The 14,892-nt window shown below is 31.5% G+C and overlaps 1 long non-coding RNA gene across 1 annotated transcript; it reads right to left on the bottom strand.

The window, feature by feature from the left end:
• Positions 1–11,367: 11,367 nt before the first annotated feature.
• On the bottom strand, positions 11,368–14,679 carry LOC134690468 (uncharacterized). The gene is made up of 3 exons (XR_010101938.1): positions 14,531–14,679; positions 12,449–12,557; positions 11,368–11,440 (listed from the first exon to the last, which is right to left on the bottom strand). It is a non-coding gene; the product is annotated as an uncharacterized LOC134690468 (long non-coding RNA).
• Positions 14,680–14,892: the final 213 nt, after the last annotated feature.

Raw genomic sequence — 14,892 nt, 5'->3', positions numbered from 1 at the left:
AATATTTTCCAGGAATATACAATGCAATCGCCAACATTCCAGTCATTCTATTAGCAGTTTTTGTTTCTAACGATTCGATGATTTCGGTAAGTATCTTTAAATCAGTGTGCGTGTTAATTATTCATGTCCGTTGTGTCTTTAGTAACTGTTGTCGACGTTAAATGGTGAGACCAATAATAAGGAATCATAAGGTCATTAATATGATTCTGAGACTCTAAACAGAGTGGTATAATTTAGTACCATTTAATATGATTTTTTTAACAAATATATAATAATTGAAAACTGAGTAACCATGAGAAGTCAATGGTACTGTTCTGTTATATAAGAATAAGATGACGACATTTTACGATGTTCAAATCTCGTCAAGTCGATTTTGTTAAATGAACTTGTTAACATTAATACATAACATTTGATATGTAAAAAGTTTATCTCTATTAAATTCCAGCGACATTTTTGGTTGGAATAAACAAAATTTCCCTATGTTGATGTTAATATATCAATTATATCAATTGCTGATCAAGTCTCTGATGGCATGCTATCATTGCTTTATGTAGTTTTCTATACCCTACTGTTCGTAACAATTTGAAATTATTGGCAACCTAACATTTTTTACTCATTATCATGATGACTCGTAGTCAGATTTTTATAAACTTCTTGATTGTTTTCATTTAAGTTGTTTTAGACTTCGTTAATACTTTAGAGCTCCGACTGTTCTACTTCGTTTACATCTGTGTGCAGACGAAACAAGTATTGTGGGTTATCCAATTAAATTAAGAACTCCCCATCGGTTTTCAGTCAGAAAAGGACGGTAAATAACCCGAAACGTGAGTTCAAAGAATATAAAAAGATACCGAAAATCAGGTTCCATCCAAACTTCTGTTATAAACAAAACTACTTGGTTAAAATAAGCACATTTACTCACTGTGGGCTCACAGATGAAGAACACAAAAAAATGTAGGTATCAATCTATATGGCCTTCATAACACCGAGCTTTGTGTTTGTGTAAATCAATAACGAGATAAAAAAAAAAGATATATAACGGTACATATGAATTTCAGTCTGACAAATTTTCAATAATTTGAATAAAGCGTTCTTTTCTTAACACATTTTCTCACCTCACATCCAATAACATATTTCTATTTTTTATACGCCCGTCAAAATTTTGACAGAACGTATTATGGTATACAAATGTCCAGTGTCCGCATGTTTGTCTGTCTGTTCGTCCGTCTGACCGTCTGTCTTCGTCTGCGTACACATGTCCCACCGTAGCTTGATATAAACTTTCATAAATACTCAACATAGTTGTTGTACCAAGTCAGGAATATTACAGGTGTTGTCCATTCCTTTGAAAAATAAAGCCAAGAGTAGTATTTCGATGTTCTAAACTCATAAATCGATAGAAAAAACAAATCTGGGTCACAAACCAAAACAAAGGAAAACGCCTTAAATATAAGAGAAGAATGACGACACAACATACAAAATGTAACACAAACAGAACTAAGCATTAGACAAAATTCAAGAGAATAACAAATTTAACATCAAAACTAAATACATGGATTTGGGATAGAGAAGTAACGTTACACGTCTATAATAATGTGAATTCACACTCAAATATAAGAGGAAACAAACGAAACAAAGCAAACACAACATTAAAATGTTACACATACAGAAACGAACTATAATATAACAATAACCAAACTCCTGACTTGGTACAGGACAATAATTAAAGGAAAAAAATGTGGGTTGAATCTGGTTTTGCGGCATGTCAAACCTCCCGCTTTAATGGCCATGTTAAATAAAACTTTAAAATGACAACACAACATTACAAGACTACAATACAAATAAATAAGGGAACATATTTGACAAAGAAACACACGAATAAAAGCTAACAAAACGCACCAGGTTTATAATTTAATACGCCAGAAGTTCGTTTCGTTCACACAAGACTTACTAGTGACACCTAGATACAAAAGTTTAAAAGCAAAAACAAGTACAAAGTTTAACAGCATCGAGGACCAAAAGTTAAAAAAAAGTTGTGCCAAAAACGGCCGGAGTTTTCTGTTTGGGACCAAAATATCCCTTTTATTTAGAATAATTTATACTTTTGCAAACAGTAAATTTTATAAAATGACTATATAAAAGATAAACATGATAATACTAAAGTATTAACTATTTACAGAAAACGATCGCATACATTACATAAATCGACAAAATCCAACACAAAAAATAGATACACCCGAATAAGTCAAAGGCCTCAACGCAAAGTGACGTCACATTTGAAATTGTACAAAATGACAAAAAAAAAGGACGTCACATTTCAGTATATTTTCTGGTAGATTCAGTGTGATTCCTCACAAAACATGAGAAGTAATGTCATTTGATGTTGCCATTTGATTAGGGACTTTCCGTTTTTAGCTCACCTGGCCTAAAAGGCTATGTGAGCTTTTCTCATCACTTGGCGTCCGTCGTAGTCGTCGTCGTCGTCTGTCGTCGTTAACAATTTTTCAAACATCTTCTCCTCTGAAACTACTGAATGGATTTGAATGAAACTTAGCATGATTGTTCCATAGATTATCCTGCACAAAATTTGCGCTTCGATTTTTGATCCGTCAAAAAACATGGCCGCCGTTACTTAAAATAGAACATAGGGGTCAAATGCAGTTTTTGGCTTATATCTCAAAAACGAAAGCATTAAGAGCAAATCTGACATGAGGGGGAAAATGTTCATTAGGTCAAGATCTATCAGCTCTGAAATTTTCAGATGAATCAAACAAACCATTGTTGGGTTGATGCCACTTAATTGGTAATTTTAAGGAAATTTTGCAGTTTTTGGTCATTATCTTGAATATTATTAAAGATAAAGATAAACTGTAAACAGCAAAAATGATCAGCAAAGTAAGATCTACAAATAAGTTAATATGATCAAAATTGTCAATTGGCTCTTTAAGGGGTTATCTTCCTTAAATGACAATTTTTCACAATTTGTTCATCAATTTGCTAACTTTAAAAAATCTTCTTCTCTAAAACTACTCAACCAAATTCAACCAAACTTCAACTGAATGATCAGTAGGGTGTATAAAATAAATTGTGTGCTTTATTTTTTATTTTGTCAAAAAACAAGGCCGATATGGCTAAAAATAGAACACAGGGTAAAATGCAGTTTTTGGCTTATATCTCAAAAACTCCAGCATTTAGAGCAAATAAGACAAGAAGTTAAAGTATTTATTAGGTCAAGGTCTACATGTCCTGAAATTTTCAGCCGAATTGGGTAACTGGTTTTTCAGGTATAATGCCCCTGAATTGATGATTTTAAAGAAATTTTGCAGTTTTTGGTTATTATCTTGAATAACATTATAGATACAGATAAACTGTTGATAGCAAAAATGTTAAGCAAAGTAAGATCTACTAATAAGTCAATTTGACCAAAATTGTCAATTGACCCCTTAAGGAGTTATTGCCCTATAAAGACTTTTTTTCACAATTTGTTCATCATGTTGACTTACTTTAAAAAATCTTCTCCTTTGAAACTGCTGTATCAATTTCAGCCAAACGTAGGCTAAATGAGTTTCAGAGTATCTACTATAAATTTCATATTTTATTTCCTTGTATGTCAAGAAACATAGCTCCTGTGGCTAAAATAGAACATAGGAGAAAACGATTATTTTTTTTTTGCTTTTGAAGAAAATAGGACGATTCAAAGAACATTTAAATAAATTGAAAAGCCAAAATAATCAATGATGAGAGATTTAACCAAAAAAATTAAGGTGAGCGATTCAGGCTCTTGAGAGCCTCTTGTTGAATTTTCCTCGGAGTTCAGTATGTTTGTGATTATACTTTGTTCACATGATGGTCAAAGGACCTGTATACTTTTTGCTGAAAATAAGATTTAAACTTTTTGAGTTACGGCACATTGTAACTAAACAGGGGGTGCTTTTTCACATATCGCGCCGTATCTTAAAAACAATTTATGATAATTGCTCAAAACTGTACACACTTCTTAGTTAAATTAAGGTAAAGATTTGTATGTTTTTTGGTGATGATTCAAAATTTTATTTTAGAGTTATTTAGTTTTTTGTTAAAAGGGGGGGGGTCACATGTCGCGCCGTATCTCAAAAACGGTTTATGAGTGTTGCATAAAACTGTACACACTTGTTATGTATATCACTCTAACGATTTGTTTATTTTTTGGTGATGATTCAAAAACTTATTTTAGAGTTAATGAGTTTTTTGTAATAAAAAAAAGAAGGATAGTTCGCATGTCGGGCCGTATCTCAGAAAATATTTATGATTTTTGCAAACTTCACACACAAGACGAAGGGCGTATCATGCGCTCGTGCCGCAGCTTTTTATGACTAGTTAGTAATATAATTGAAATATATTTCTTTCATTAAATTTCCATCAAATAACATATTTTGTTATTACAACAAAGGTTTTGTCTTTTTCATAAATTTTTTTCTTTTGTAAAGTTTATATAAATCATCGTATGTACTTGCAGGTTCTACGAAACTACTGGGAGAATGTTTTGATTATTTCTGCAGTCCTGGACTTTGCTGCAGTATTTCTTTTTATGTTGCATTTAAGAACTTGTGACTCATTATCATGAAACAGTGAAATAAGTATGGTAGGACCATACTTAACTATTTCTTTCCATCCAAAATAGGGTAACATTGACCATCTTCGTCGTTTTAAATTAAAGAAAGGATAGCTATTTCGTTCTAAAATTAAGAGTCATTTAACATTATTTTAAAGAACGTTGATGCTTTCTGAGAAAATATCTAGATCTTCATAAAAGGAAGGGCTAGCGAATCAATCAGAATATTTTGTAATTAAGGGCATATCCAACAGTCTCAGGGGAGGTAAAAACAAACGTAACCGTCGTCTATTGTTTCCCGTTATTTCACGGTGTTATAACGACGTTATAATGGCCGTCTGAAAAGGGCGGTTTCTTTCCTCAAAGGAAAGGGCACGGCGGGAATTGGCAAAATAAATCATACAGAATTTTAACAGAACTAGAACTCAAAACTAAAATGATATCTTTGTCCTTTTGGTTTATTATAAAAGAACTGCACTTATCTTGATCATTACGACTCGAGACCATACTCACTTAATTTTCCGTTTTATTAAAATTATCTTCAATACAGTTGAAAACAACGAGAGCAAATGCGTAATGATTTATTAAAATTATCTTCAATACAGTTGAAAACAACGAGAGCAAATGCGTAATGATTTATTATAGCATTAGAATGTAACACAAATTGTAATTAGTTCTATACCAAACTTTTCCGAGATTTTGTCATTCAGGATAGAAAACTTTTTGGTTTTACTTGAGAGAGATAAAAAAAAAAATGGTTTTTTTAGTAAAATAGAAGCCTGTCCAGGAAAAAACTCGAAACTGCAACATGAATACTATATATAATACCGAGTCGGTGAGATTTTAGACAAGTGTTTGGTTGCAAAATTTCACGTGCTCTTTATAGATTTCGATATGTGAAATTATACAGACAGTGTAATATAAATCAGTGTAAGAAAAACACTTCTTTGTAAAGTAACGATAAGAAAATAATGATTATGGATGACGGACGTCAAGTCGCATATTAAATGAATAATCAGAACAAAAACATCAAATGTAAATATAATATGAAAATTATCCCTGCTTTGTACTAAAGACCGACACACAGAAACGGATTTTTAACGTGTAATTCGATTGTTTTAAAAGAGGAATGAAATACCGTATACCAGAGCCGGGGACTATTTTAATATTTTGTAATTCCATTGGTTGCTCACCCGAATAATTTAGTCCTTCCCCGTAATCGATCTCTGTTACTTGCGAGATAGTAATCGTAGATCAGCGGAATATAACGACTGAATTGTTCGGGTTAATAGTTTGCATGTTTCACACTCGGGTTTCACAATTTTGACAAACACAATAGTAAAGCTAACTGAATTATTATCTCGTACAGATACTGGTCCATTATAAATAAGAAGATGCAATATGTGTGCTATCAATACAACTATCCAACAAAGTCAGTGTAAAAATACATTTGTCTGCAACACCGTCGCACTGCCTGTAAAAAAATAGCGGGAAAATTTAACGTTACGTCCCGAAACGTTTTAATTTTTTGCGCAATTTGTGAGGCTTACGGAAGGGATTGAGTAAACAATATTATATTTCTCGATTTTTCTCAAAAACGAGTGTGGTGACAAATATTTTTCAAAACGTTATGACGTTCCATTTTTTTCAAAGAATAACATTGGTCAAATCGACACCGTTAAAAATATTTAAAAAAATTTCAAATGTGTATTTCAAATGTTCATTTCTTGCCGTTTTTGGGGGTAACCATAACGTTTATGGCTTTATAACAATTAATTCTGTAAATGGTAAAGTTAGATTTTTCTAACCATCTTGAACTATTTTGCTTCAATTTGAGCCCCATTATATAAGTATATATTGATTAAAATATCATATTTAATTTTTTTAAATAAATAACGTTTGTTTCTTCAAAATTTAAAACAAAGTTCAATTTTCAGCTCCATTTTTTGCAAAAACGAAATCGACAACAAATATTTTTTTGGCAAAATGTTGTTCTCTGTCAATTGAAGAATGAAATATCTTTACGGGTGAAAATTCTCACCGTCAAACATAAACTGTTTGATATGCCCTTAAGAGCCTACGTTTATAATGACCTGCTGAAATTTATAAGATAATTTTACTTGAGAGATTGGATCTGATATAATCATCCATCGTACTCTCCTGAACGTCGAAAAGTCGGAAAGGAGCTGCCAAAGCCATGGCTTAGAATCAAAAATACACACATACGAACAATAGTTCACAAAACATGACATACAAAACTGAATACTTAGCAACTCGAACTCCACCAAAAGTTGAGGCTGATTTTATGTGCTCCGGAAGGGTAGGCAAATCCTGCTTCATGTTATAACACACTAAAATTCAGTATGTCACATTGGTGTAAAGGGAACGGATTTGTAGTGACGACATGAAGAACCTATTCGATATCATCAGTGAAACAGATATTCCACGACGGTCATCCAACTCGAATTTACGAAGGGATGATTTCAACATCACCATTTCAAACTCTAGGTTCAAAGGCATCCGACCTCTATCAAGGAAATCATGGTAGGAAAAACGATTCCAGATACTGCTATCTACTTTTCTTTCATCGTAAGAAATTGCTGTATGAAGTGAACCTCAAATGAATAAAGGAAGAAGTCGGTAAGAAGAAGACATAGCTTGTTTTCATAGGATTGCATTTGGTGGATGAAATAGTTATCAAAGGTACCAGGATTTTAATTTAGTACGCAAGACGCGCGTTTCGTCTACATAAGACTCTCCAGTGACGCTCATATCAAATTATTTATAAAGCCAAACAAGAACAAAGTTGAAGAGGATTGAGAATCCAAAGTTCTCAAAAGATGTGCCAAGCACGGCTAAAGTAATCTATGCCTGGGATAAGAAAATCCTTAGTTTTTTTTTTAAATTTCAAAGTTTGGTTAACAGGAAATTTATAAAAATGACCCCATTATTGATATTATTCGGTGTTGACTACTGGGCTTGTGATACCCTCGTGGACGAAACGTCCACCAGCAGTGGCATCGACCCAGTGGTGTAAATAGTTATCAAAGGTACCAGGATTATAATTTAGTACGCCAGACGCGCGTTTGGTCTACATAAGACTCACCAAATGACGTTCATATTAAAATATTTATAAAGCCATTTGGGATAGACAAGTACCGTGACACGTCTTATCGCAATGTGAATTTACACTCAAAAATAAGAGAAAACAAACGACACAACGTGATTATGTAATACATACAGAAGCGAACTATAATATAACAATGGCCATATTCCTGACTTGGTACAGGGCATTTTTAAAGGAAAAAATGGTGAGTTGAACCTGGTTTTGTGGCATGCCAAACCTTGCACTTTTATGGCCATGTGAAATATAACATCAAAATGACAACGCAGGACTACAATATAAATAAATTGGAGAACACAATTGACAAAGAATCACACGAACAACAGCCAACAAAAGGCAACAAGTTCAAAATTTTAATACGCCAGAAGTGCATTTTGTCCACACAAGACCTACTAGTGACGCCTAGATACAAAAGTTTGAAAGCCGAAACAAGTACAAAGTTGGACAGCATCAAGGACCAAAAGATAAAAAAAAGTTGTGCCAAAAAACGGCAAGGGTTTTCTGTCAGTTACCAGAAAATCCCTATTATTTAGAATAATTTATACTTTTGCAAACAGTTTATAAAATGACTATTCAAAAGATGTACATGATAAAACTGAAGTATTAACTAATTACAGGAAACAACTGAAATACCTTTACATAACCAGACATTTGAAACACAAACGTAGACACATCCGAATAGTTTTAAACCTCAACGCCAAGTGACGTCATATTTGAAACGTCATTTGTATTTGTAAAACAGATCATGAAAAAATGAAAAATGACGTCACATTAGAATGAAGAAGATATAATTAGGATTGATTTAAGATTATATATTTGAACTAAATACTGATATTGTATTAAATAACAAAGCATATTTCAATACTTGTTAATATCAAACTAAGGTAGCAATTAACTATTTTATAAAATAATGTCCGGTTTATTTTGAATCTAACTTCTAACGTAAAATATCGTACTGATTACGTTGAACGCAACCAAATCAAATAAATGAAGGCGGTGATTAATTTTCTATACCATAACACATAAATATAATAGAAAGGACGTCAACACATTTGACAAAATCCGATGAGAATTACAAATACAACATTAAACATTTAAACTAAATACTAGTACATGAATTTGAGATGGATAAGTACCGTACCACGTCTTATAGTAATGCCAATTCACACTCCGCAACACAGTCACAATCGGAAATAAGTCACGTTAGGTAATTAAAAGATTAGACGACATAATGACAAACCACAATCTACCATGTTTTAAAAATGTCCTTCGCTAGTTGGGTCAAAGACACATCGTATGGATCCACCAAATCGTGATGGTGTCCATAAAATTTACGGAGTGTCAATTTTAATCTGTCCTCCTCCTAACTTTGTTTGAGCATTTTCTGCGTAAGGAGCACACTCCTGTATATGAAGTCCGTATAGTGTGAACCAGCACGAGAATAACGTATCAATTGTGATATGTAAACACCATACAAAGTGGCAGAGGGTATGTTACTGCTGAGAAAAGGGGACAATTGGGAAGTTGAAATCGTCCCGTTTAAAAAAGTCTACCACCAAATAATACAAACATTTTGTAAATGAGAAAATTTAACATACTGATCACTTATTCCTCTCTTTTTTTTCACTATATACAAAATATGTCGTAGCGTATTCAAAATCAATAAATGTAAAGCGTTTGCTTCCTTCATTATTTTGAAAAGTATTTTTCCTCTTAGACGATTGTTGGAGGGATAGTTGCAAAAGGTCTATGCATGTATTACATATGTACTTCCTTAAGGGGGTACCCAACACTATACACCAAAAAAAATCATGTCGTTTAATTTTTCTTTTTTTTTTTCAATGATAAACTAGGCCAACTTAAACATCTTGTAAAATTTCATAACGATTTGAATCATAGGTTTAAAAGATATGGCAACTCAAATATGGCATCTTTTACATACTAGTTTCGGCCAAAATTGGAAGATTCTGAAATATGGGTGTAGGGTTAAATATGTTACAATTTCAAAAATTTAATCCTAAATTGACAATAGCATAGCTAATAATGATAGCTGAGGTGAATATTAGTTCACTGGTACCCTTTTCTTGTAAGTTTTTTTTATTCCGGATTACAAATTTTGCCCGAACTTTCATAGGGAGTATAAAAATAAGCCCCGAAAAGTGAATGCTGTGCTTTTAGTATATGACGAAGAATTTTTTTTTTGAAAACAAATGTGTCGTTTAAATTTTTCACAAAACTAAGCATTTGGAGTGCTATACTAGTTAGATTTTTTTGTATTTAAGTTTTAACTACATAGGAAAAATTGCGACATATGTTTTCATATGTTTAACATATGTTTTTCATATGTTTGAAAACATATGTAAACATATGTTTAGGCCCGACATGAAAACATATGTTTTTGATCATATGAAAAACATATGTTAAACATATGAAAAACATATGTTTATAAAATCATATGAAAAACATATGTTTTTCATACATGTAATCATATGAAAAACATATGTTATTTTCATATGTTCTTTATAAACATATGTTTTTCATATGTTTTCATCCCAGACCTAAACATATGTTTTCATATGTTTGGCCTAAACATATGTTTTCATATGTTCGGCCCAAACATATGTTTTCATATGTTTTTATATTGGTCCTAAATATATATTTTTTTTATGTTTTTTTTTAAATTTTTCAAATGCATTTATTTTTTCATGAACTGTATATGTATTTTTGTTTCGGTTTGTTTTTAATGGTATGAATGTTGTTGATGTTTTTCTTCTTCATCATCTTTTTTTCTTCTGTCAGGAACTCATTTTGAGTGTAAATACTTCAATATGACGATTTGAATAACCCGAAATACTGGATTCCACAGAAAATACATGGCAAAATCAAAAGCTCTAACAAATAAACATTAGCATTCCTTTATGCAGAAAAATAATTATCAGTCAGTGCTCCATAATTTGTATTGTATATCTAGTAAAACTTTTTTTTATTAAGTTGTTGTGCCTCTATTTTCATATTTTTGTCTCTTAGGCATACACCATTTCTATTGTCTATGTCCTATTTTCATATTTTTGTCTCTTAGGCATACCCCATTTCTATTGTCTATGTTCTCTTTTCATATTTTTGTTTCTTTGACATATCTCATTTCTATTGTCTATATTCTATTTTTTATAGTTTTGTCTCTTTGACATCATCCATTCTATGTTTGCCTCTTTGACATACCCTAATTCTATTGTCTATATTCTATTTTCATCTCTATGACATACCAAATTTTAAGTGTCTATATTCATATGTTTGTCTCTGTGACATACACCATTTCTATTGTTGATAATCTATTCTAATCTGATGTATTTGGTATTTCTTTTGTCTATATTCTATTTCCCTCTGATGGATGTGATATTTCTATTGCTATATATATCACCATACACATTGATATGTAATTGTCTACACTGCTACATGTAGCTATTACAGGTGCTAGTGTATGCAGCCACTTTTCTTGCCCTTAATGGCTTGCTGTTTCGTGTGAGCTCTGTTTTGAAAACCATACTTTGACCTGTAATGGTTTACTTTTACAAATTATGACCTGGATGGAGAGATGTTTCATTGGCACTAATACCACATCTTCTTATATCTATGATTAAGAAAGACAACTAGATTGAATTTTGAGTTCAATATTGTATTAATCTAAAATGAATGTTCTTTGGTTCTGTTTCTTTACTTTTCAGTTCCTGAAAATAAAAATAACAGAATAGAGTTTCAATGTCCACTGAGTTGCACATATTGCATCTATCAAGGGGCACTAATTAAAAAAGGCACTTGAATAAAATTATAAATAAAAAAGTGTGCTTTGAAAAAAAGGTTCTTTTTCTTGAACATATGTATATGAAATATTTTAAACAGACCTTCAAGGGCAGTATTACAGTATACTATGTGTTTTATAAAAATTAAACCGATGAGAGCGCTTACAAGGCCATTTTCCTTTATTCAATATTTTCAAGGGGCATAACTCTTTTGAAAATAGTCAATCTGTCAAAAGTAGTGAACTTGACCAAGATATTGCTGATATTAAAGTATAGCATTAGTTTTATAAAAATCTGGCAAGAATTGTACATGCAAGACAAATATAAACACCTTACAATCATTCCATAAACATATTAACCAATGTCTGCCATACATATGTAGTTTTAATTTTTAAATGGTTCACATTTTGCATCCTTAAACAAGTTGAATGTTACTTTATGGTATGGATTTTGATTATTGTTCATTGTCTAACAGTGAGTCGAGTGACCAGTAAATGTTTTATTTTTGTTCTTTAGTTTTTTAATTGATAGTTGTCACATTGAGGATCATACCCCATCTCCTTATATCAATATTCTAGTTCTTTAAAAACATTCTACAGTTAAAAGAATATTATTAAATAATTTTTTCTTGTTTAATTTAATGTACAGTGGCAGATATTTAATGTATATTGAAGACGAGAACAACTTTTGATCTTGTAAAATATACAATTCATATGATACGGTCTGTGATGCAAATGCTATAATCATTTGAGCTTCTCATTTCTCATATGTGTGCAGCAGAAGCAGATGAGACTGGTAAGGATTCCTCGATGCATACTTGACATCAGAAAGACAGAAAAATAAACAACTGCATACATGTACAATTACACTTGAAAAAGTTTTGAATAGATAACATTAAATTATTTAAATCAAATACAATTCTACATATGAACTTACTTTGATACCAGTTTTTTTTTACAGGACATCTAGATCTGCACCTACATGTACATCGTAACATGTACCTCAGTGATTCTAATACTGCACTTTCCTTTCATTTGGTAACAAGCTAAAATTATAAATTTTAAGTTAATCCAAAAGTCCAGACAAAAACTAGATGTACATATAGTATGAACTAATTAATACTTTTAAAGTTTTAGTAGTGGAAACAAAAAATGGAAACAATTTAAAAATAAACAACAAATATATGTATAGCATGAACTTTCTCATATATATATATATCATGTATATATAATCATGATAATAAACTATTCTTCTGCCTAAGTTTAAAAAAATCCATTTGGGCATTAACTTCGGTTTATTAAATCTTGATTTGCTGCTTCATAGGCAAAATTGTTGAAATACAACGTTTATCTATAAATATTAAACTCATGAACATAACATGTTGTCATTTGTGTTACCATCTGTATACTTCATGCATTTAATAAAAGAACAGTGTTTCAATGTACCTCACCAATTGATGGATATATAAAATTTGCTGTCAAAAAGCAATAACCACAACAAATAAGTATGTTCTTTTTTTAACATTTTTCATAAATTATAAAAATCATGAAAATAATCTACAAGAAAAGTAGACATGTGTGAGATGCTATTTTCCTTACAATATCTATTTCCAAGAGGCAAAACTCTTGTAAACATATTTTATTGATCTTGTATTGCTTGTTAAGCCTGTTAAGTTTCTCTTTATCTTCTTTAGTTCTTGCTCAAAACACAACAGAGGAAAAGATTGCAAAATTTACGAGAAAGTTGTTAAAAATTGACTATAAAGGGCAACAACTCCTTAAGGTGGTACCCAACACTTTAACTAAAATTAATTTGGCTCGTTTAATTTTCTTAAAATTTTTGCAAAGTATTTACTTTGACCCTTTGACAAAAATATACGAATTTCCAAAAATTTGAACCAACCGCTTTATCAGAAAAATTAAACTGGTTTTATAGCAGTTTGACAAAAACTTATTTTGATCTTTGAAAAACTTAATTTCCCCTTAACAACACAATGTAATTAAAACCTTTAGCTGATTTTACAGAGTTATCTCCCTGTAGTGTTAGGTACCACCTTAAGGGGTCCATTGAACATTTTGGTTATGTTGACCCTTGTAGATCTTACTTTGCTGAACATTATTGCATGAAACGAACTATCCCCCATAACTTATTAAAATCCCCCTCGGAGCAACAACCCTAAAACTCAATCCCATCCTTTCTTTTGTAGTATGGAACCTTGTAGTACAATTTCAGAGAGATCCATACACTCGGTGGCGGATCCAGAAATTATAATAAGTGGGGGGCCCACTGACTGCCTAAGAGGGGAGCCAATCCGGACATGCTTCAGTTATTCCCTATATAATCATCCAAAACTTTACCAGAAAAGGGGGCCAAAACTCTATCCCAGCCTTCTCCTTGTTAATATATGGAACATTGTGGTACAATTTCAGGGAGATCTATACAATTACACACAAGTTATTGACTGGAAACTAGAAAAATGCTTGTTTTTTACCCCTTATTCCTAAACTTTGGCCCCATTATAACCCCTAAACTGAATTAAAACCTTTTATTTTTGGTTTTAAACATTGTGGTACAATTTCAGAGCAATTGAAATACTTATAAACAAGTTATTTTTCTGAAACTAAGAAAATGCTTCTTTTTGGCCCATCTTCCTAAATGGTGGGGACTTCCGACCATCATCCCCAAAATCATCCCAACCTTTTTTTCGGTATTGGATCTTCTAAACAAAATTTATAAAGATTAATGCACTTAAACCTAAGTTATATTTTCGAAAACCAATGTGTCTTCGGACGCAGCAGACACCTTTCCATTATACAATCTCCAAAAATTGTGTGTGGTCTTATAAAAAGAACAAGCAATGTTGTGTATATAGAGCTTCCAATGCTATTTTTGATAAAATGGTCCAGTAGAAAAAAAATAAAATTCACTGCTTACACGAAATCAAAATGTGTAACATGTAGATAGTCTGACAAAAACAAAATATTCAAACAAAGTTATCCTATTATTACATGTACATACCTCTGGTCATAAAATAATTGCCGGCTGCTCTTTATATGCACATACATGTAAATCAATGCCTCAGAGAATTGCATTCTGTTGCTTAGCTTCTTCTTCTTCTTGAAGTACATGTACTTCCATAGAAAATGCTAAACGAAATAATGTAAAATGAAATGAAATTAAAATATCTGACAAATTGCCTTAAATATTTTTATACATGTTGTATGGCAAAATTGACTTATTTTGATATTTAAAAAGAAGACCAAAAGATCTAGACTTGCCCTGAAAAAAAAATAATAATAGTTTTATACTATATATATATAATATAAAAGTATTAAATCATTTGAATGTTCTAATCCATCTTATTAAATCCATATATAAAA

This window comes from Mytilus trossulus, chromosome 11 (assembly GCF_036588685.1).
Source record: "Mytilus trossulus isolate FHL-02 chromosome 11, PNRI_Mtr1.1.1.hap1, whole genome shotgun sequence".
Taxonomy (NCBI): Eukaryota; Metazoa; Mollusca; class Bivalvia; order Mytilida; family Mytilidae; genus Mytilus; species Mytilus trossulus.
The sequence above is the reverse complement of the archived record's forward strand: the minus strand, read 5'-3'. Positions and strand labels throughout refer to the sequence as shown.